The sequence below is a fragment of the Aricia agestis genome, chromosome 10, assembly GCF_905147365.1.
Source record: "Aricia agestis chromosome 10, ilAriAges1.1, whole genome shotgun sequence".
Lineage (NCBI taxonomy): Eukaryota > Metazoa > Arthropoda > Insecta > Lepidoptera > Lycaenidae > Aricia > Aricia agestis.
In genome coordinates this window covers 2,237,755-2,260,290 of record NC_056415.1, presented here as the reverse complement: position 1 = coordinate 2,260,290, position 22,536 = coordinate 2,237,755, and the positions used below count along the sequence as shown (strand labels likewise).

The following is a 22,536-nucleotide window of genomic DNA, read 5'->3' as shown; positions in this document are numbered from 1 at the left end:
TTAATGCTTTATTTAGGTTTAAAGTTTGAAAGTTGACCCGAGGCCGTGGTAAAACCTTTTTGCTACTTTATTTATAATCTCATGAGTTATGACCTTATTTATATGTTAGGTATACTGTTCGAAAAGTGAGTTTTAAAAGTCTTACCTAAATTGTATCTACTAAGTATAGTAAAAAAGGTTAAGTAGGATAATAACGACCTTAACATAGAAGTAACATTTAGCTAATACCATAGAAACTTTTGCCCGTATTACACCACAGTGTACCTATTTAGGAACCCTAATCTTATTTAAGGACAGTGTAATAGGATTTAGATGAGCTATACTCAGGGCCTGTTTCACCACTTCCTGATAAATGCCGGATAGGCTATCCACAACTTAACTTGATAGATAGAGTATGGAGCATCTGTCAAAAAAGTTGTGGATAGCCTATCCGGCACCTTATCAGGAAGCGGTGAAACAGGCCCTAAGCCTGCAGCTTTATCAGTGGCCCACGTAAAGTTAACAACTCCATCGTGGGTAATGGGTATCGCAGACACAATAGATGGGTTAAACAACTTTAAAATTTACGCCGATCGGCAAAATAGTTCAAAGTCGTCGTAAAAGTCGTGAACATTTTTCCACTTTTAATAGGCTAATTTTGTTATTAACCTTACAAAATTTTGGTTGCGGCCCGCGACACCAAGATCAAAACTAGTTGGGTCCCGAATAACATAAAGGTTGGGTGCCACTAATTTAGATTTAAGGTAGGTATTGACATTTGACGTCCTTGCAAAGGAAAACGCTTTCCCAAAAAAAACTATTGGGTGTCATGTAGAGCGGGCTTAAAAAGGCGTCTCAACCCCTCCGAAGTAAACTAACAATCAACTTAAGTGAAACTGTTTCGGGAGTAGAGTTTCAATGCTAAATTTACAGACGGTGTCTGATTTTCACTGACGCGACGTCGCGACGCGTTTTCTTTTGGGGTCATACCGAGGATGATAATCCCTAAAATAGACAAATACAAACCTACAAGGATAAAGTTTTAAGCTGCTCTCTGTTTAAAGCTGTCACTCAAAATGATAGCTCGACTATGTATATTCATAGATACTTGGATGTATATGGAACATGACGCAAAGGTCGGAGCAGAGGGTAAATAATCCGACCAAAATCCGTTACTTAAAGCCGTCCCCCGAGCAAACTACCTTGACTACTATTTTTTACTAAATCTTAGTTCAAAATTGAGCTAAAAAATTTAAACGTGGAATATTATGTAGTTAATGATATTGTCGATCTATTGGCGTGTGCATGCGTGTGTTTCAAATAAAAGTAATTTGTAAATACTAAGGAAATGCTGAATGTATGCTTGAATTTTAATAAATTGGTTTTACGTTGGAAGCTCCTTCTCACATAGTATTAGGATGGTTTCGCGGACCACTTGGAATTAAGAACCACTACTTTACAAGATGGCGGTAGTTCTAATTTCTTGCGTAAAAAATCCTTGAAGTACTGTTATGTAGTGCAGCCGATGTATAAGGAATCTGTCATGAAAGCTATTAAAATGTTGATGCGAATTAACGAGGCCATAAATTTTTATCGCAATATTCAGTGTTTATTATTGTATCCGTATTCATAAGATGATCGTAAAGAAATTGTAAGTTTCATTAGCTTGAGGATCTCTTAGCGATCTAAAGGTTATATTTAGTACCATTTTAGTACCTTTTTGTAGTCGGTGAACATCATCAAATGCTTGTCGAGATCCGACGACATTTTGAAAGCTTCTGTCGCGAAATATGGTTGCTCCGACGTGAAAAAATAAGAACACTTCAAAATATAAATTAGAATACGAAAATAGCTGTTTTATTAAAACATCGAAATAAATTATTGTATTTCAACTTTTTAAATTAAAGAACCGTTCGAAAAATTGGAATTAAGTTAAAGTTTCACAGTGCTTATAAAGTAAAAACAGTTAATAAAAACAGTTAAAAAGTGTCACACTAATGTAGAATGTAATTTTTTCCACCAAAACACAACAGTAGCTGAAGTATAAAAAAATAAACAAACACTTACTCATAGTGACCTCACTGATAACAGCTAAGAAGGGTTGGGCTGCGTATGGTTTCAAATGAGCATTGAGGCTAATCTGGACTTAAATATAGCCTAGATAGCGCACTCCAATGTCGTGCCTTGCTCTTTATTTGATTGAGGTACGTCAAAACTCAAGAGTCAAAGTAAAAATAAATGGTATTTCATTTATTCGGGCTTTGTTAATGTTAGTCATAGTCTGTCGGCTGGGTTTGACATAATGCGTCCAAATTGCGCTGGTCCGCCATCTGCCTATGAATCGACTTTTCTGCGGGTTAAAATGGTCGCTTTGGAGAATCATATTATGAATCATAATATGATTCATTTTTAAAAATCGCAAAACGGTCACTCTGGTTGCAATTCATAATTCGTACTAATTTGACATTCGGCAGTTTGACAGTTTTGACGATTCATTTTCTGAATTGATTTGAGAGGAATTGCAAAATGTGACCATTTTAGGTCTAGGCTGATACATAGTACATATTAATACAGTTTTAGCGGAAACTTCTGAGCGTTTTTTGGCTTGGGCTAACAACGTATGTAAACCGGCAGTGGACAATAGATATGCGAAATACAAACAACCTAGCAAGGAAGCGTTGTTTTTGATTTTGATTGTGATGTGTAATTATCATCATAATCAATTAGTCAAGTCGTGACAGCGAAACAATCTTAAACTCTACCAACAATTTCTTCTATAACTCTCTGATAAGAATGACCATGATAGAAATGCTAATAGATAACTATAATATTATACTATAGAATATAGACTACAGGTGATGAGATCAGCCAGTCGTGGCCAACTAACACCACGACAATTACCGACAAGGTCTTCCGAAGAATTTATCACACTATTGTCAACTAATCGTTCACACAGATATAAGACATTGAAGCCTTGGATACTGTGATTATGTAGCTAAGACGAACTACTGCTACTTATAACATTTTTACTTATTTCTGGACATATTTTTTTATCCTGAGTCCTGACCGCTGGGTAAAGAGGACCACATACGGTACCAGACGATGGACGACGCCGTCATGGCCGGGCTCGAAAGAGATGGCGCGATGAGCTAAATAAACCCCACCAAAAATATTTCATGCAAAATGTTGCCAAGATGACCACGTAAGGTCTTCCCTGTGAAAAAGATACCAGATCTCATGTAGAGCCAAGCTTTTGAGTCTACACGGCCTATCTCTACCGACCCTAACTTCAACTTATTTTACATAATATCAGTAAATATTTATGGCTTTGCCGTTTCGCTTCCATCGTTGAGGTGATGCGCATATTTTGTTTAAGAATCTTATGAATTCGTCAAATCAGTCTGAAGAATTCATAAAATTCAATAGATTCAAAAGCTTGGCTCTACATGAGATCTGATATATATATTCTTTTTCACAGGGCAAACCTTATAGTTAGGGCCTATAAATCAGTCTTTAAGGATTATGTTATTCTTAAGGCTAACATGTTTTAGTCAATACAATTTCAGCAAAGCTTAAAAGTCACCAAGGTCTGAAATTTGAAATCTCAAGGAAATGTTCCATTAATGACCTTTAAGAGATACTCAATATTGGGGGCTGTTGGTAAAACGGTCATAAGAATTCAACCTTAAGGATCCTCGCCTTTTTGAGAAGGTTAGGCGGTTCACAATTAGCATCAGAAACGAGCGTATTACTAGTTTTTTCTCCACATAACTATAAAACTCTTTACGTGGTTAGAATATTAAGTATGGTGTCCTAGTTTCGCCGCGAATTAAATATTAAATACATGTGGAGATTAATATCAATGTTATATAGAAACATCTACTAATATCATAAATGCTATAGTCTCTCTGTCACCACATTCACGATTAAACCATTAACATGAGTTTTATGAAATTGGGTACGGACTTACGGAGATACTTAAAGAGTCCTGACAAAAGACGTCAAATCAAAAGTATTGCGAATTATTTTGCAAGGAAAAGCTTCTAAAACTTGAAATACCTTTTATCTTCAATGCATTTATTAAAATGAACTGGCCTGACTAGTCTTCATATCAACTTACTCTTCTCAAACTGGAAAAACCTTGACGCGTGAGTCCAATTTTTCGCGTCAACTTGAGTGATAGGGCTTAACTCTCTTGGCAGTTGGCGCTACGATGACTCATCCAAGAATTATGACAGGTTCTCTCAGGGAATTTGGGTCGTTATACAAACTGAGAGTAGACATTCCATTGAAGAAGGCAATAAAACTAAGATATATACGTCTCCCGTGCGTCTAGGTCAAGCAATTTGTTTACATTCGTGCGAGTTACAAGGAATCCAAACATTTATAATCACCAGCTGGATATCAGAATTGGGTCGATTATTAATATTCCTCATTTATTTAATTTCAAAACATCATTCATTTCATGTGTAGAGAAAATAGCGACCCAGTGCGAGTTTCTTACGCTGCGAAGGTTCTTCTTGCCGGGATGGTTACCGAACCGATGGTGGCCATCACGATATAGAATGAAGGTTAAAAATGTGTACTCTTATTTTAATTATCTATTTAAAAAAAAAATGACTTAATAATATCTAGATTTCGGATTAAAAGCAAGAAGTGATCCTAGATTTTAATAGCTGTTCACATAAAAGTTTGGACGCTTTAATCGCAGTTGAATTTGAGTGGTGCATTTACAGTTTGCTAAGCATTTAATTTAAAGTAAAGTTGTGCTTGCTCCAATGTTAGCAAGTCTCACAAAGGCTTTTTCTTTTCTCGTGATTGTCATATTAAATGGACAGATTGACAGGCGCACGGAGCCGCTTATTAGCTACAAATTGCTGAGCACAGCCATACAGGCTGTATATTTAATTTACAATTACCGTCAGCGACATGATGTATAATATTATTAAGGTTGGGTTGCACCAACTAACTTTAACTATAACTTTATAATAATAATAATAGCTCCCACACCGGTTTCGGTGACGGTGGCCGGTTTCATTGAAACCAGGCCAGCTACGCAAGAGTAATTTTATAGTGCCCAAGAGTGTGCGCAGTACACAAGAGCACTCTCTATTCCTTTACTCTCATAACCCAGTGGGACGGAAGACCGACACGACCAGCGAGAGATCAGGCGCAGGACCGACTTTTTACATGCGACGCATGGATCATCTTACTTGTCAGACAATCAGGTGATCAGCCTGTAATGTCCTAACCAAAATTGGAAACAATATGTTTCCAACGCGGACATCGAACCCACGACCTCCGAGTCAAGAGCCGCGCTCTATACCACTAGACCACGGAGGCGTTACTATAACTTTAATACTTTAACTATAACAAACTATAACTTTAACTACAATGCAAAATGTCAAATCTTTGGTTAAAGTTAAAAATGGACGCCATCAAGATGCCATATTTAACCATAACCATAGAGCTCGACAAGGTTTTAAATGCACGTGGCGAAAAAAGGAACTAACGCTATCATCATACAAAGACGCCATTTTTGACAGTTCTCCTTTACCAGCAGCGATCCCGCCCACGTTCATTTATAACCTTGTTAGACCAGCTGTCATCTGTCAATTTCTCCGGTCAAAGTTAAGGTTAAAGTTAAAGCTAAATTTAGCCTAAACTATAACTTTATAACTTTAACTTTAACTTTAACTACGCCTCTGGTGCAACCCAACCTAAGCGAACAAAACTCATGCCATTAAATACAGGTTCAGATTCAAACCAGTTGAGCAGAACTGAAAATTGATCAAAATTATACAGTTTGGTATTCTTTAGAGTTAAACATATTTTAGGTTTATGAAAATGTCTTTGTAATTTACAACAATTTGCATAAATGTTGTGCAAAATAGTTGAAGAGAACATAACGTTAATACTTAATACTAAAAGTTTTGGCTCGAGACGATGCAATGGTAGATCAAACATATAATTGAGAATTGATGTATTTGTTTTGGCGTGTGAATGATGTTAATGTCAAAAATTAAAATACAAGCTTTAACATTACACAAAAACGTTAAAATGGTGTCCGAATTTTATTAATTTAAATCTTAAATTATACAACAACGATGCAACTTTTTGAATGTACGCAAATCTATGAAAATAACGCTATACATAATAGTATATTTGTAGAGTTATCGAAGGAAGGACAACTCACATCAAATACTCCACATATTGGTCCTTCGAGGAAGGAAAATATGGCGACCTTACGCAATTTCTATTTTAAGACCGGGATATTCAATATTATAGAAAAGGACACTTTTGTATAATATTGAATATATTATATTTTTCGTAAAAATGTATCATAAGTAATATTATTTAAAAGAAGTATTTTGATTGGCTTTATTAGGGTTCGAAACTAATGAACAAATTTGGATGTTTGGCACATAGTAATGTTATTTAGAGTTACACCTGGAAGGACACAGGCTTCATTGGAAAAATGTACCGTTCCCACGGGATTCTATTTTGCGTATACAAAGTTCAACAACAGAAATGTTGACTTAATAATACTTATTCCCAAATACTAGTAGCATTTGAGAATAAGTATTAACATTAGTATTAACAATGCTTGTAACAATTGAACACTGATGACTCTCAATTACCTGCTGACGATGCATATATTAATTAACTAATAACTGTCATTATTTATAAGCTCATGTCATATACAGGGTGTGCTGAACGCTGCATGTTACACAGCCATGTCAGGGAGTGCTGGGCCTTGGTTTTGGGCAGTGATGTGGGCGTGTTTATTGTTATTTACAGTTAATATTTTTTGTCACACTCGCTTCTTAAATATTAAACACCATTTTCACACTAAGGCATCCATTATACGCTCATGCAAGTGTCAGTCAATTCCGTCAATCATGAATTATGTTTGACTGATGGTGACTGATGGACTGACGAATGTATCCAGATTTTCGTCAATCAGCTTCATGCAACCGTCAGTCACGCTCTTACACGGTAGGTTACTCATCAGTCACAGTCATGACTGTGGTAAAACTGACAGCAAAACCTACCGTCTAATGGATGCCTTATAAGTGACTAATTAGCGAATCCAAAAGTTTTGTTTCTTTCGCTCACTATTATAGCGACAAAACTTCCGGATAAGCCAATCATTACTTATCAAAGCGATGGTAAAGTTAGGAGCCTAAGCTAAAAGGTATAGCTACTATAATAGTGATGCCCACTTATACCAAAGATAACCCAGGCTTGGTTAAACTTAATTTAACTAGGTTAAACTCAATTTTTTTGAAGAAGCCTTGTGCAAAGGACTTATCTGTGTCAATAGGTAAGTTTTAAAGAATTGGTGTCAAATGTCAACGTCTGATTTAGCAGTTGCAGACTTTCTTTTAATATGTGACCTCCATGTCACAACAGCCGAGCTCAAGAATAGTTGGGCGCGCTAATCACTTGTCATGTTGACATTGACAGCACAATATGACAGGCGACGTATCGGGTTTTTGGGCCACTGAACTGAGACTTTTGTCTTGTTATCATATTTACTATCCACACTTACTAATGTTATATATGCGAAAATGTGTCGGTCTGTCTGTCTGTTACCTCTTTAGGGCGAAACCGCTAAATCAATTTTACTGAAATTTTGTATAAAGGTACTTTGAGTCTCGAGAAATAACGTAGGTTAGTTTTATCCCGTAAAAAAGTACGGTTCCCACGTGATAAACGAATTTTCAGGCGTCATCTAGAAAATTGATAATACACGTATGTATACAGGACCTTGGCTATTACACATACACTGAGTTACAAAGATTGTCTTTAGGATTTCGTATTTAGAATGTGTTTGTTAGTTTTTTTAAACAAGCAATAATAAAATAGAGCATTAAATAAGAGAGTCACACACGATATTGACAGACGCGCGAATCAATTTCTCTTCATGCACTGTTTGGTCGCAACGTAGAAAGTGGGTATGTCATATCTTCTCTACCATAACATTATATTTGGATATCTTGTAGACATCGTGTCTTAAAGCAAAAAATCTGATTTTCTCTACATTTCCAAAGGAAATCCTGTAAAGCAGTAATTCCCAACCTGGACTTCGTGGTATTTTGGGTTTTCCAAAACAATTCGTTATTCATTTTGTTGTTTAAAATAATTATGCTGTTTGAAACATGATAACAAGAAGCGGCATGCGATAAAAAAGTCGTTCTTATCGTAGGTATATTATTTAATAGAAGTACATCGCACATAAGTCAAACCAATAATTCAGTTCTAATTTCTGAGCCCCATACAGGGGTTTAGGTACTAAACATAATTGAGTTTAGGTATCAAAAAGTTTGATGTTCCACTTCCTCAAAAGTTTGATAACCCCTGCTCTAAGGGTTTCTTCTAAGCCTAGAGAAGCAGCACGTGCAAAAATGTACGCTATTCAATCAACAACTGTGCCCAAAGTACAAACATTCATTCTCTAGACTCTATACAAAATAAGATACAGTATGTAAATATTTCTCTCATCAGTTTCATCAACACAAACATCGCACGGTGATGGATATTGTTATAATCACTGTGATGTAAACTACAGTATACAACACTAAAATAACCTACAGGCTACAACATGTATGTAGTGTAGGTACACTAGTAGTAGTCTAGCTATCAAGATTTGGTAAGGAGAGACTAGAAAAAAGTTAGTACTCTATATTTTTCTTAACTTGTGAGAGTTTTCTGCGCGTTCGCGGTTTGTGGAAATGTATGAAAATAATCTTTATCTTATTTTCATACATTTTATTAAATTTCATCGCTATAAATATATAGCGTTTGTAAAAACACGCGACGCGCGCTTTATCCGCCCTTGCTGAAAACTCGCACGTCTGAACTCTGAACGCGCCCTGTCCTAACTCTTAAGATTTTTGTGAGAAAACTGTCGTCTTCGTATGTTTTAATTTTTAATAAAAAATAATTTAGGGAACTTTAAGAGTTCATACTACAGATAAACCTAATAATTATTATTTGCAATCCTAGCATTTTCAAAATCTAAGGTGCTATAAATTGGCCAACTGCCAACAATTTGGGAATTTGCCCTACATATGTTTTAAATTTCGAATACCAGCCTACAACAATAATTTTATTTAGTGTTGCCATAACTTCGACACTGGATACCCCGTAGTTTAGCAAATAAATTACTTCCCAGAACGAACGCATTCAAATTAGTACGAAACAAAACGTGTTGACTTTTTAAAATTAAATATTGACTGCACACACTGCAAGTAAACACGTCGTTAGTATAACGAGCTATTCTGATGTTCATGTTCACAGACATCAGTATCAGCTGTAACTTGTAAGACTGTAATGGCGTCGAGGTGACTCGTCTATATAACACTCTATCATAGTTTATTAATACGTTGCCCCAAACTTTGTTGGTCCGAACTTTTGACGCTCGCAGGATTTTTTCGGGATAAAAATATCCCATGTCCTTTACCTGGACCTAAACTATCTCCGACCTCCGTACACAATGGGGTTGGCAACTGTCAAAGTGGCGCTATAGTAGCTTTCACCTTGTAGTTGTCAAAGTGTATGGAATTAAAAGGGAATTTTCGATTATTTTAAATAAATAACATGCCTAAGATGTGTGAAGTCCCGTTTTGTAAAGAAATAGGTGCCCACTATAATTCCCAAAAGATCCTAATATGGCTAAGATGTGGCTGAAAGCTATAATAAGGAAAAACTTTAGGCCCGAAGTTAGGCCCCATAAAAATGTAAACATTTCCATGATTCCGACTTCCAAAACATAAGTATTTATCAGGTATGTCATTATTTTAACTATATTTTGTAAGTAAATCATAATATATAAGTAGACATAGTTTGTTTCCACACATGTTTTTATAATATAAAATTATTATTTTAGGTCTCAAGAATCAACACAGATACACAGATACAGATACTACAGATACCCTGCCCAAAGAGCTACTCATTCATACTAGCTCATACAAAAATAAAAATACTATTAAATTTTTAGTAGGCTCAACCCCAGGTGGATAATTGTTCTCAAGGGTACGGCGGAGCAACAAGTGACCGTCAAAATATGATACAGTGAAGTCCTTTAATAGATAATTAGTGTCAAGAAGGAGACTGTATTATAATGGCAGACAGGGGTTTTAATGTTCAATCAAATCAAATAGGTCTTGAATCTTTGCAATAAAAAACATAACATTTACTATTAACATACCTACTTTTTTAAAAGGCAAGTCACAAATAGCAGGGGTTTTGCTAAAACATGACCAGAAGCTTGCCAGGCAATGTGTGCACATTGAGAGATTGATAGGTGTAACAAAATAATATAAAATTTTACAAACTCTTTTTGTGTGCTAAAGGTAGCATCAGAAATATTTTTTATTTGTTTTATGTTATGTAAGTTTGGAAATGTATTGTTGATAATAAAAAGTACAAAATCAATGTATGTTTTATTTATATGATCTTATATTATAACAATGCTTTAATCCAGTTTCATCACATTAATGCTTTAAAATTAATATATTACAGATATAGCTGAATAATAAGTTTTTGTTTCTTATAACTAAACTTGGTTTAGTTATAAGAAACAAAAACTTGTTTACAGTTAGATTCCTGTGCTATTCCACTTTTGTGAAGCTTTAAATTTACTTCATATTGCAGCTGCTTCATAGTTTTTTGCAATATCCTTTAATAAAGGTATTTTCCCCCATATTTGAATCCAAATCCTCTTGCTAAAACAAGGTAGGTATCGGGACTCACACAATGCCTTAGCTTCACTTATTTTCTTGCCATCACTAAAAATAGTAATAAAATATTATAGGTGATTATAGGTATTTGATTGAATTGTAATGAAAATATTAGTACTTATGTACATGGGCTATGTATACTTACAAGCAAAATTACTGTCGTATGTGAGTTTGGGTTACATGAGGTAACAATGAACTAGCATTTATGTCTCGATATGTCCTAACATGAGGAACTTCCATCACATCGTCAACGGACTGATTCTCTGCACTTCCAAAATTGAAATTCCGGTAGTAAAGTTCCAATCTACAAGGTGAAAAAGTTAAGAATAAATAACAACAACAGAAGTTATAATTCAAGCTCCAATTGTATATTTACTTAATATTGTTACGTAACTTAAAAATATTTGTAAAAAGGTACACATTTTTTCCATTTTTTGGCTATAAGTGCCTAATTTTATTGGAAAAAAATGAAAATCAAATATTTTTGAGGTTATACCTTTCGACTAATTCTGCCCGTCTTCCGTTAAGCGATGCACCTCTTTTCATTAGCTCAGCTTTTAGCTCACTTACACGCCAAGACGAATACATAATGATTTCAATATAATTAATACAGAAATTATGCAAAACTACTAAATAAAATTGTTGTTGTTGTTTGACAAAATCATTGACAGGTAAAAGCTAAGGTGGCGGCATCTACGAAAAGTTTCGACCGGCCTTCCCCATTTCACCTAAATAATAAGTCAGAAGGAAAGGCATAACACACTTTCTCATTTATAATATTAGTGTGGAATATCAAGCAAATGAAGAAATTGCTCCAGAAGTAGAAAAAAAAACCAAACATTTTTAACCCCGGAATTTGTGTCAGGCAACGAGCGCTAATAAATGATAATAATAAAAAAATGATGATGCAGAGACTCGTCAAAGTAAACACCCCACTGATTTAAGGGGGATTAAAAAGTAAGCAAACACTAGAAACATAAAAACAGTCGCACAAATCGCAACTTTCTCACTGTCCGGAACTATATAATAAATAAGGGTGGGATTACAAGATTTCAGAGCAAAATAAAGGATAATGTGTTTTCTTTGGTACCATTAGTTTAGACCTTACGCAGGGGTTCTTTTATTGTTAGTTGTCTAGACGACCCTGGTTCCTCGCAAACAGCTCCATAATAAATTTATTTCGAGACACATAAAACAGATTTTATTGATCTTCTTACAAAGTTTCAAATAAAACGAATCAAACTTTATCGCACAGATTTAGTATCATCGGCAAAATAAATATATAGTAACTTCGATCAAATATTTCTGATTAGTAATTACAAATTGTTATTACTTAATCATTTTATAAAGATATTACATAATTGCGCAACGTGTAATTCTTCATAAAGTTCGGTGTGATCTTTATCTGTCATGACGTGAGAAGCAAGGTATAGTTATTCGCTGTGTAATTTTGTATATTATCAGGTGATAGAAAACTGCAGGGTATTCAAAATTCGAATCATCTTCTTTTCAGGGTTCCGTACCCGTAAAAACGGGACTCTATTACTGACACTTAGATGTCTGTCGTCTGTATCGCAAGAACCGCTACAGCTAGACTTATGAAATTTTCACAGATTGTGTTTTTCTGTTGCCGCTATAAGAACAAATACTAAAAAGAAAATAAAGTTAATGTTTCCGGGGGGGGGGGGGGGGGGGGGGGGGGGGCAAAACAATGGCAACAGATATGCGCTTGAAATTTTCACAACGTCCATAATTATATTTGTACTAATTAATAATAAAATTAATATAAAATAAATCTTTAAAGGAGCTACCATACAAAAAACACAATTTTTTGCTTACTTTCGTTCTATAACGGTACGGAACCCCGTGGGCGAGTCCGACACGCACTTGGCCGGTTTTTTTACTTTTCTTATTGCCTTTTCTATTTCCTAGAACACAATATTGAATAGCGTCTAGCGATGATTCAAAGTTTAAACTGGCACTGCAAACTCTTATCAACGGTAGTGATTCAAAGAAATTTAGTTCAGTTCAGTAGTTATCAAAGCGGTACCAAAACAAGTTCGAGTCACTGTGAGTTGTGACTCACCTCGAACATACCTGGGTACTGAGTTGGTAACTACTAACAGAGTATGAGGTGAACTTATTTGAAAAAAAATATCGGGATGTAACGAATTGAAATATTACTTATCTAGTTTAAAATGCTTTTGCTGTAAAAGAAACACGATTCGAATGAAAACTCGAATAAAAAAATTCATAGAAATACCATAGAAAATTTGCTTTCTACGAGAAAAATTATATATTATGTAGAGCCTAGACAACGTTTATGAGTTAAACTGTACAGCTATCATTGTGAAAGACGAAAGTGAACCTGCTCAAAATATGATAAAATTTAATACTTTTGCCATCAGACTTAAGTATAAGATATTTTGATAGCTATTACAGATTCTGTTCTAAAAGTACACATAATATAATATTAAGGTAAATAATTACAAATGCTAGCTGAACATTGAATAAAAAAATAGAGGTATACCTAATTCTCTATTTTTATTCAATTAGTAAAAGAAACGAATGCGTTTTGATACAGCACTAGAAGCAATACCTAATGTTGTAAAAACATAAAATGTAATCGCACTCTTCCGTTCTGTTTATTTTTTATCATGTTTTAACATTGAGTGAGATTCTGTAATGAAAGTTTAGACTTTAGATGAAATATTGTATCCAAATTGTATCATCGAATTTCGAAGAAATTGATTCATATATAGGCAGTTGACGGACCTATGTCAAATGGTCCGATTATATCAATTCAATATTAGCTTTGATCCGTACGTAATATTATATTATCAGCAACTAGCTCTGACTTAGGGCGCGTTCAGAGGTGCGCGTTCGGATTCAGCCCGCGTACCGTGTTTTCCCGAACGCTACAGGTTACATCTACAGCAGAAAACGCGTTGCCCTAGTCGTTACTTTAGTCTTGCCTTTCGCGGAGACATTTTTGAAATTTCAGTATTCAGAGTAAGGAAATTGATTTACGGCGGTTCGAAATATTAGATCTATCTCTGGTTTGGCCCTACTAGAGATAGTAATGGGGATTGTCTATTTTTTTTTAATTTTGCTCATTACAAAAACATTTCGAGGAATAAGGTCAGGGATCGTTTTTCTGTACATAAACGAAAAAAATACCCATTAGTTACTTATATTTTTGAACAAATACGTTTAACCTTTGTTTGACCTTCAATGGCGTTAAATTAGCAATAAATTCGATCAACGTTACGTTTCCAACTTTTGGTGAGCTTCTCGTATCAGCTTTCACATAAAGAGAACTTGCATTTGACGAACCAGCCATTATAAATAAGATTGAAAGGAAATTTAAAACATATGCAGAGGTCGATTGGCGGCCGATGATGACGTCAGAGCGAAACTTTAAAAATTTATTGAGAAAAAACTAGCCAATGAATTTCAAAATTATTTAATTTATATTCTTAAAATACTCTATTTTAACGAAAAAAAATATAAAAAGTACATGTGATTTTTTTTGGACAATGCCCATTACTCACATTAGACATTAGAGACATATATTTTATGTCTATGATTTAGATGTACGTCTTACGTAGATCTAAATCAATTTATATAATGACAGTTATGACACTTATGCCATAACTCAAACTGAAATTGAAAGGAAAGACTAAAGTAACGACTAAAGGGCAACGCGGTTTCTGCTGTAGCGTTCGGGAAAAAGACGCGGGCTGAATCCGAACGCTCACCTCTGAACGCGCCCTAAGTCAGAGCTAGTTGCTGATATATTAGAATTGGTACGTTTTGGTTGGTTTATAATTTATATTGAATTATATTTTACGACTTACACGTTACTAGTAGCATGCTAGCTGTAGATTGACGGTGTGCCGTTTGCGCCAACTGCTTGTACAAGTTTCTCTTGTTTCTAACTTCTAAGGTATGCGGCATTATGCCGCACACAGTTTACTCCGTGGGTATGCCGCCGGCATACCCACGGAGTAAACTGTGTTTTTACTCCGTGGGCATACCTAACAACCTTAATCCTTATCATAATATTAACATTATCATGAGACAACCCATTGTTATTTTAACGTGTAAACTAAATCTAACTCTTAAGATCTGGTTTGTCGTCAAAATTAACAAATTAAATAGTCACTATTACGTAAATAAAAGCTATAGTGCCTGTTAAACCACTTCCTGATAAAGTGCTGGATTATGGATAGGCTATTCACAACTTTTTCGACAGATTCTCCATACTTTATCTGTCAAGTTAAGTGGTGGTTGTAGAGGAAGTGATGAAACAGGCCCTTAGTATCTTTTTATCATCCAAACTCTTTAACATCCAAAAAAATGCCTTTAAAAATGTCTACTGTATACTATAATCCGAATGCCGCATACATCCGAACAGGTTATACATTTTGGGTGTTCGGACTATCGCGGCCCTACTGTGGTTTAAGCTTAGATGAATGATTGGTCTCGCGCGTGTCGAGCGCGCGCGCGAGACCAATCATTTATCTAAGAAAACAAGCAATCTAAAACATATCCAAGACGGTTTTTCGCGGCGTCATCTTAAGTACTTAAATGTTATTAATTCAAAATTTTGAACTAAGCCCCATACATTATCTGTTAAACTCTTCATTAAATTCAAGGTTAATCATATTCTCTTCTTCATTCATCACAATAAATTAGAGTTACGGTATATGTATTTACGGTATTTATCGTGTTTTCCTAGTACATATCTAGTAGGTAGCTATCTAATAGGGACTTTAAATCTATTATAACTGTGCCTTTACAAACCTTTTTTCTCTGCTTTTCTACTTACTACACAAACACATTTTGATTAAAACTCTTAAACTCTAAAAATTATTCGTGGTACTGAGTGTGGTTTTCGTCCTCGTAATAAGTATGATACGGTATAATCAATTACCTCTAATTTTCCTTTTACTACGTTCCACTACGTATAAAATATCAATAAAGGATTGTAACCGTTATCACAAAATCGAAATCTTATCGGTCACATTCGAACAATTCTCCTTATTAACACCACTCTTTTGAATTAAAATTACACATTTAGTCACCACTTATCACTGGTTTGTGTCAATATTTGGGAGTTTATCGCGGAAAGAATTTCGCGAAGTGTAAATACGCGCGTATAAAGAAACGCGCGACGCTGCCCGGTCGGCTACCGAATGACAAATGCCGTTGTCGCGCGCGTGCTTCGTCACCGAGCCGCACGGTTTGTTTATGTTCCGTGCGCCGATTCAAGTTCAAGAACATCATGTTCAAAGTTGTATTACCTCGGAGGTTTTAGCTATTGAACCTTATTGAGTTACCATAGAGGTTATAACAGAAGCAAAATTATTCTGTCGTCTGAACTCTTTACGCACCGAAATTTGCATGCTGTTCTATAATAAATAATAATTATAATAAGAATTTATTTTGTTAAATAATACAAATGTGAAATAATGTCAATTAGTATAAATTATAACTAGGTAGTACTCAAAAGTTTAGTTATCTTTCTAATCCCTAGTAACTTTCAAAACTGTCAGTTTGTCTGTCGAGTTGCGATTTGGGATTTAAACTTTCCCGAGTTAAAGTTAATTAAAGTGTAATTTATTCTGAAAATTTGAGTACTTACATACTTAGGTATATTAAATTAAATTTTTTTATAGGTATTTTAAAAGTAAGTTTTGTACCTTACATTAATGAGTAATAACTAATGACTAATGAGTAATGACCAATCATTAATTTAAGTTCTGTACTTACTTGCCAATTTTGCTACAATATTATAATTTATAAGTTAGGTACAATGAATAAGGAAACAAAATCAATGGTTACTATTTAGGTATAACGTATGAATATAACGTCGTGCGTCGGGACACTCGGGAGTCAGGAGTCCTGACTCCCTAATTATTTTTCCTAAGTCCTGACTCAGGACTTAGGAAAAATACTATAATCATTTCAACGTAATAGATTTATTTAAATAGGTTATAGGATGTTATAGGCCACAGTCCAGGGGCGACAACGTCCATAGAGGCCCTACAGAGTACGTACATGGGGCGAAATAAAGTGGTCTAATCTCCTAAAAAATATTTAAAATTCGGCACGGCCTAAAGGAGACGGCTCTATAATGTTCTCGCGGCTACAGGGATAATGGGCTGTACAGTATAGCCTGTAGGGCCTGTAGGGTGGTGTAGCCCGCGATAGTCGCAGCCTAAGCAATAAAGTTCTGAGAGGTTATTTTCAGCCCCGAATCGAAAATTATAAATAAAACTTGACCCATGAATATATTGTAATTAATTTAAAATTAACGTTTGCTGAAAAGCAATTAAAATATATTATGTAAAATATTATTATTTTTAAATAAAAAACAGGAACGTTTATCACAACAGTGCCATCTATGAATGGTTTGGTAAAACATTATTTATATTTTATTTTAATAGTTACTACTCGCTCATAGATGGCGCTAGTTATTTTTAGTAGAGATATTCTGCAAGATGTTTTCTTGAAGAAAGGTTTCTAGGACTCGTTTTTTTTTTAAATAATTTACTATGCATAATATTGCAATTTCGAAAATATTAAGTATGTATATTGAACATGTCTCACCACTCACCAGTCATGCAGTATATCTACTTACACAAAGTTCTCAGGGGAATTAGGACTTAGGAACATTGGTACGGCAATTAAAAATCCCTTTCAAGTCTCGGAGTGTTTCATCACCAGCCATGTGAAGAGTATGGTTAGGGTTCTTAAGTGACTAGGGACGTCTGGGATCATTGAGCAAAAGCAAATACAAACAAGTCCTAATTAACACAACTTCTTTTAAAAGGAAACTTGCATGATAATAGCCATTTAACCGACTTCCAAAAAACTGGCAGTAATGATAGTTGTTCATATTTTATTAGCCTGAAGAGTCTGTTCAGTATTTTTAAACTGATATTTTTCCCATTTAAGTAAAAACTTTGATGATAGACGTCTTGGTGATGATGATAACCGATTGTTATTATCTCAAGCGCTCAAATGGCGAGCGTAGGTATTGAGTATTGATAGAGCGTCGACTGACATCCGTTTCTTATCACTAACATACTTATTTGTGACTGTGTCGCCAATCATTACGTGTATTTGCCTATCAACATTTTAAATGATGTTCTTCTTTGTTTTTTTGTCTATGTATTTTATTAAACTTTCCAACAAATTTTTGAATCTGAATTGAAATCTTACACACTACGATGATTAATGCGTAAAATAATGTTTTTAATTAATATAAATATTTCGATAGTTTTAAGGAAAAGGACCGTAGAAGCAGGGCCTCTTTTATAAAACCTCGACCGGAATTAATAATAAAAAAAACGCGTTTTACCTAGATTTTAAGAAATCTTTTGAATTTTGATAGTTTGATACTATTAAGTAGATTCTTAATAAAAACTTTTTATGGGCTATGATTTTTAAAGATTAATTACTTTATAGGTGAAGTCCTTGACATTTCATCTTGAGCGATAATAATAAATAATATTGCGGCTATAATATTATATTATTGTATCAGCATTTTTTCGCGGTTAGGCAGCGGATTGGTGAGAACATCAGATTATGGATGAATTCAATCATAGTGAATGCAAAATCATTCACTAACTATTAGCAGATAATGCAGTTAATAAAATATCAGAAGTAGTAAAAGTTTCTTGCACCAAGTAAGTATAAAAGTAACGTAAGTATATGAAAACAACAATAGTGACAGTTACACAAACTATTAAAGTAACAGGACTAACTGGTACCAAACACACAATGAAACCAATAAACCAAAGTATCCAATTAGGTTAGCCAATTTGTTTTACGACGATCTCACACAAGTTGGAGTTTATTTTTTCTATTTCTCAACTTATTGCTTTCAGGATTAGTTTTTTTTATTTTTTACTTATTATTTATTTTAGTTATGCCGCTATACAAGTCAAGTACCTAAGTGATGTTTTAGTAAAATCTCATTTATATAAGATATGATAGATATTTTATTATTTTTATTACTACTTCAGGTTTCAATGTCACTGAAATGAGTATTTAATATTTGAATAGGTGCTTGTGATAGTACGTCACAAATTATGATCTTTGAAGCAGCATGCGAATGTTGCATCCAATTTCAGCAATCATAATTGATGATTCCCTATGACATTAAAGATATAGGATATTTAATGTCATAGGGAATCATGTAAGTATTTTTTAATAAAAATTAAAAAGTTTAAATACTTACGTCAGCAATAATAATTCAGACGTTTCTGAGGTACTTATTCTAGGTTTCTGGATGTCTTCGAATAAATACACCATCTATGTAAACTTAGTTCTAAATTACTTACGATTTTCTGTCAAAGTAGTTTGTTATCAAGGGCCCGGTAGTGGTCCTGCCAAGTCGAAAGCCTAAACTCATCTCCTAGAAGAGTTGTGTCATATCATAAAATTGTAACACCTTCTTATCGTTTATAGTACTGAGTATCTGTAGTCTGTACGTACCGCCTACTTAAAATGATATGTCCTCCAAGAATTAGGTAAGAGCTAATTACAAAATCGTTTAGATCTCCTTTCACTTCTTATTTAGTAACTTGCACTAGGTGCTAATGTACATGTAATTATTGTAAACAATAAATAAGTAAAGAGTCGTACAAAAGACAACCAAATTGAGGATGTCAGTGATTTCAAGGGGCTAAAAGTTAGTTGACTTTTAATAATAAAATGTCGCCTATTTGTTATAAATGTGACTTTGAAGTACTAGGATCCCACAAGGCATATTAAGCTGTTGACAACGGACGATCACATAATAACACTCAGGCTCGTTTAAAAATAGAATGCAAGTTTACTTTAATCTAGTCCAATGTGCACGTAAATAGGAAATGACCCGACCTCATTACTATTACAGCCTGCATGCTACCTCGTGGGATATTTCTTTTAGCAATACTACATGTTCCCCGCAACTGCGTTATGCTACCCGTGCCTTAACCTTACTTAAGCCTATTTTTATTACCTTTATCACCTTTGCTGGAATAAAAGTATCCATTATCCTTCCCTATCTTTACCGACTCAGGTCCATTTAATTTAATCAAAATCAGTTCTTAAACCTAAGCGTGCAGACTGCGGAGGTAACAGACAGACATACTTATAGACAGGAGAAGTATCTCCTGTTTGTCTGTCTCTATCTGTCAGTAGACAGAGAGGCTCTTGGGCATTCATAATGTTTATACAGTCCTTGACCTCATAATAATAGGAAGGAAGATGTAAAATAATAAGTAGCTCTCAACTTGTAACTGACTGACTGTAGACTACACGTATGCAACCTTTAATAATATTATTATACCTACCGCGTTAACAGAAAAGATAATTGTATTTTATTTCTAACTGATAAATTGGATGCTAAATATTGCTAAAGTAGATCTAATATTGTATCTTCACTCTTCAATCTTCAGTCATTTTACTTAATGTTTGATTTGATTCCTTAAATTATTGCTTACTGATATTATTCTTACTAAATAATAATTACTAATAATATTATCATGTACTTAATAATAATTTATCAAATTGTGTCATTTATTCTTCTTTTGTTTTTGTGTCGAACGACTTACATTGTAAATTTTGGGAGCAGACTTTAATTAACTAATTATATAATATTAAGTAATTACCATAATATTATAATCTTAAATATAATAGTTCCCACAAAACAATCAAATATTATGTTAAGATTTTTTTACGTGGGAGAGCCATGCTTCGGCACGAATGGGTCGGCTCGACCGGAGAAATACCACGTTCTCACAGAAAACCGGCGTGAAACGGAGCTTGCGCTGTGTTTCGCCGAGTGAGTGAGTTTACCGGAGGCCCAATCCCCTACCCTATTCCCTTCCTTACCCTCCCCTTTTCCCTTCCCTCTCCTATTCCCTTCCCTTCCCATCCCTACCCTCCCCTATTACCCTATTCCTTCTTAAAAGGCCGGCAACGCACCTGCAGCTCTTCTGATGCTGCGAGTGTCCATGGGCGACGGAAGTTGCTTTCCATGACCCGTTTGCTCGTTTGCCCCTTATTTCATAAAAAAAAAGATATATTACTTACCTACTTTCATATATATAGTATCATTATATATTTTTTAAATTATGTGCTTTTGTATTGTTCATAATATTTCTTAATATATTTTCAAGATCTTATCACAAAATACATCACAACGTCTGAGTGTTAACTCCAGACGTCACAAAATTCGACATAAAAGTGTTCCGTCAAAGCAATAACAAATTGTCACATGTCATAACAAAACAGAATCGTGTTTGTTCAATTTGCGTAATACATTTTATATGACCGGTTTGAGAATGGCTGCAAAAAGTTTTAAACCAACTCCGAATGCCTTAAAACTTGTTTTTCAACAACACGGTTGTAAGATAACGTGTAATTTGAGTCTGGTCATTCTGGTTTGTGTGCTTTACTCATCTTGATAACGATTTGTTATTTGAAATTATCAGCAGCCCCAGTTTTTTTTCAACTAGATTTAATCTAAGAATATATAAATACAATTTGCAAGTTGGTAAAGCTGGTTTACTTTTACCCTTTAAAATTATTGTTGTTAGGATAAAATACAAATATTACGTGTCTAATTTTTACGTGGGAGAGCCATGCTTCGGCACGAATGGGCCGGCTCGACCGGAGAAATACCACGTTCTCACAGAAAACCGGCGTGAAACAGCGCTTGCGCTGTGTTTCGCTGGGTGAGTGAGTTCACCGGAGACCCAATCCTCTACCCTATTCCCTTCCCTACCCTCCCCTATTCCCTTCCTTTCCCATCCCTACCCACCCCTATTACCCTATTCTCTCTAAAAGGCCGGCAACGCACCTGCAGCTCTTCTGATGCTGCGAGTGTCCATGGACGACGGAAGTTGCTTTCCATCAGGTGACCCGTTTGCTCGTTTGCCTACTTATTTCATAAAAAAAAATTTAAATATCAACAAATAACCTTATAGGTACTCAATGCACTATAACGGTTTGCCTCACGCACAATATTTCACTTTCAACTGTAATTTTAACAGAATAATTACGAAATCGTTTCTTTAAAATAACTCAGAAAAGAAAAAAAAACTTCTTATAACGTATGTATATTCATAAAACCTTATCACTGTACTACACAATAAATATCAGTCTATCACTTGAGCAAGTTGCAGTCTCGGCGGTCACACACTTCACCCGTTCTCTCCCGTCACGAACTTGGCGCACATCTCACAATTCGCGTGCGACTTGATATTGTTGTTGCCGTTTTTCCTCCGCACCGCGTGGTTTCTCTCCCGGGAGGGGAACTTTTGGATCTTCTTCTCCTTGCTGTCATCGGTTTTGATGACTCTCTGGTAGATGTCGGTCCACTCGAACGATTTTAGTGATAAGCACATGGTACGTGTGCTCGCGATCGGTTCGTGATCGACAATGCACCGGCTGTGACCTCGGTCGGAGGTTTTTATTTCTCCTTGACGCTAAACACGTTTCGATATCGTCGTTCGACAACCGCCCGAGCCGAGTGCCGACTACGTAAGGGTCTCAGATAACTTGGCTTGGCGTCCGATGCCCCGATGTTTGTGTTTAGAATGCGATAACGAAATCACTTTCAACTTATTTCTAGAGTTCTGTTTGAAATGGAGCAAACCTTATGGTTATTTTTAAGATTTTGTGGACTTTGCAGTAGAGAATGTTATGCAGTGGAGAGTGGGCGTTAACCTCATAAAACAATTGACGATTTTTAATAATTCAAAATAAGCAAATGAAATGTTTCTATTTTTACGTTATGCCAAGT

The 22,536-nt window shown here is 35.0% G+C and overlaps 1 protein-coding gene and 1 long non-coding RNA gene across 3 annotated transcripts in view; both read right to left on the bottom strand.

Moving 5' to 3' along the window:
• Positions 1–22,536, bottom strand: part of LOC121731023 (four and a half LIM domains protein 2) — a 170,976-nt gene that overhangs the window by 80,951 nt on the left and 67,489 nt on the right. The gene's annotated exons all lie outside the window — the stretch shown is intronic.
• Positions 7,481–22,361, bottom strand: LOC121731028. Its single transcript, XR_006036180.1, has 3 exons — positions 22,189–22,361; positions 14,931–14,936; positions 7,481–7,491 (listed from the first exon to the last, which is right to left on the bottom strand). It is a non-coding gene; the product is annotated as an uncharacterized LOC121731028 (long non-coding RNA).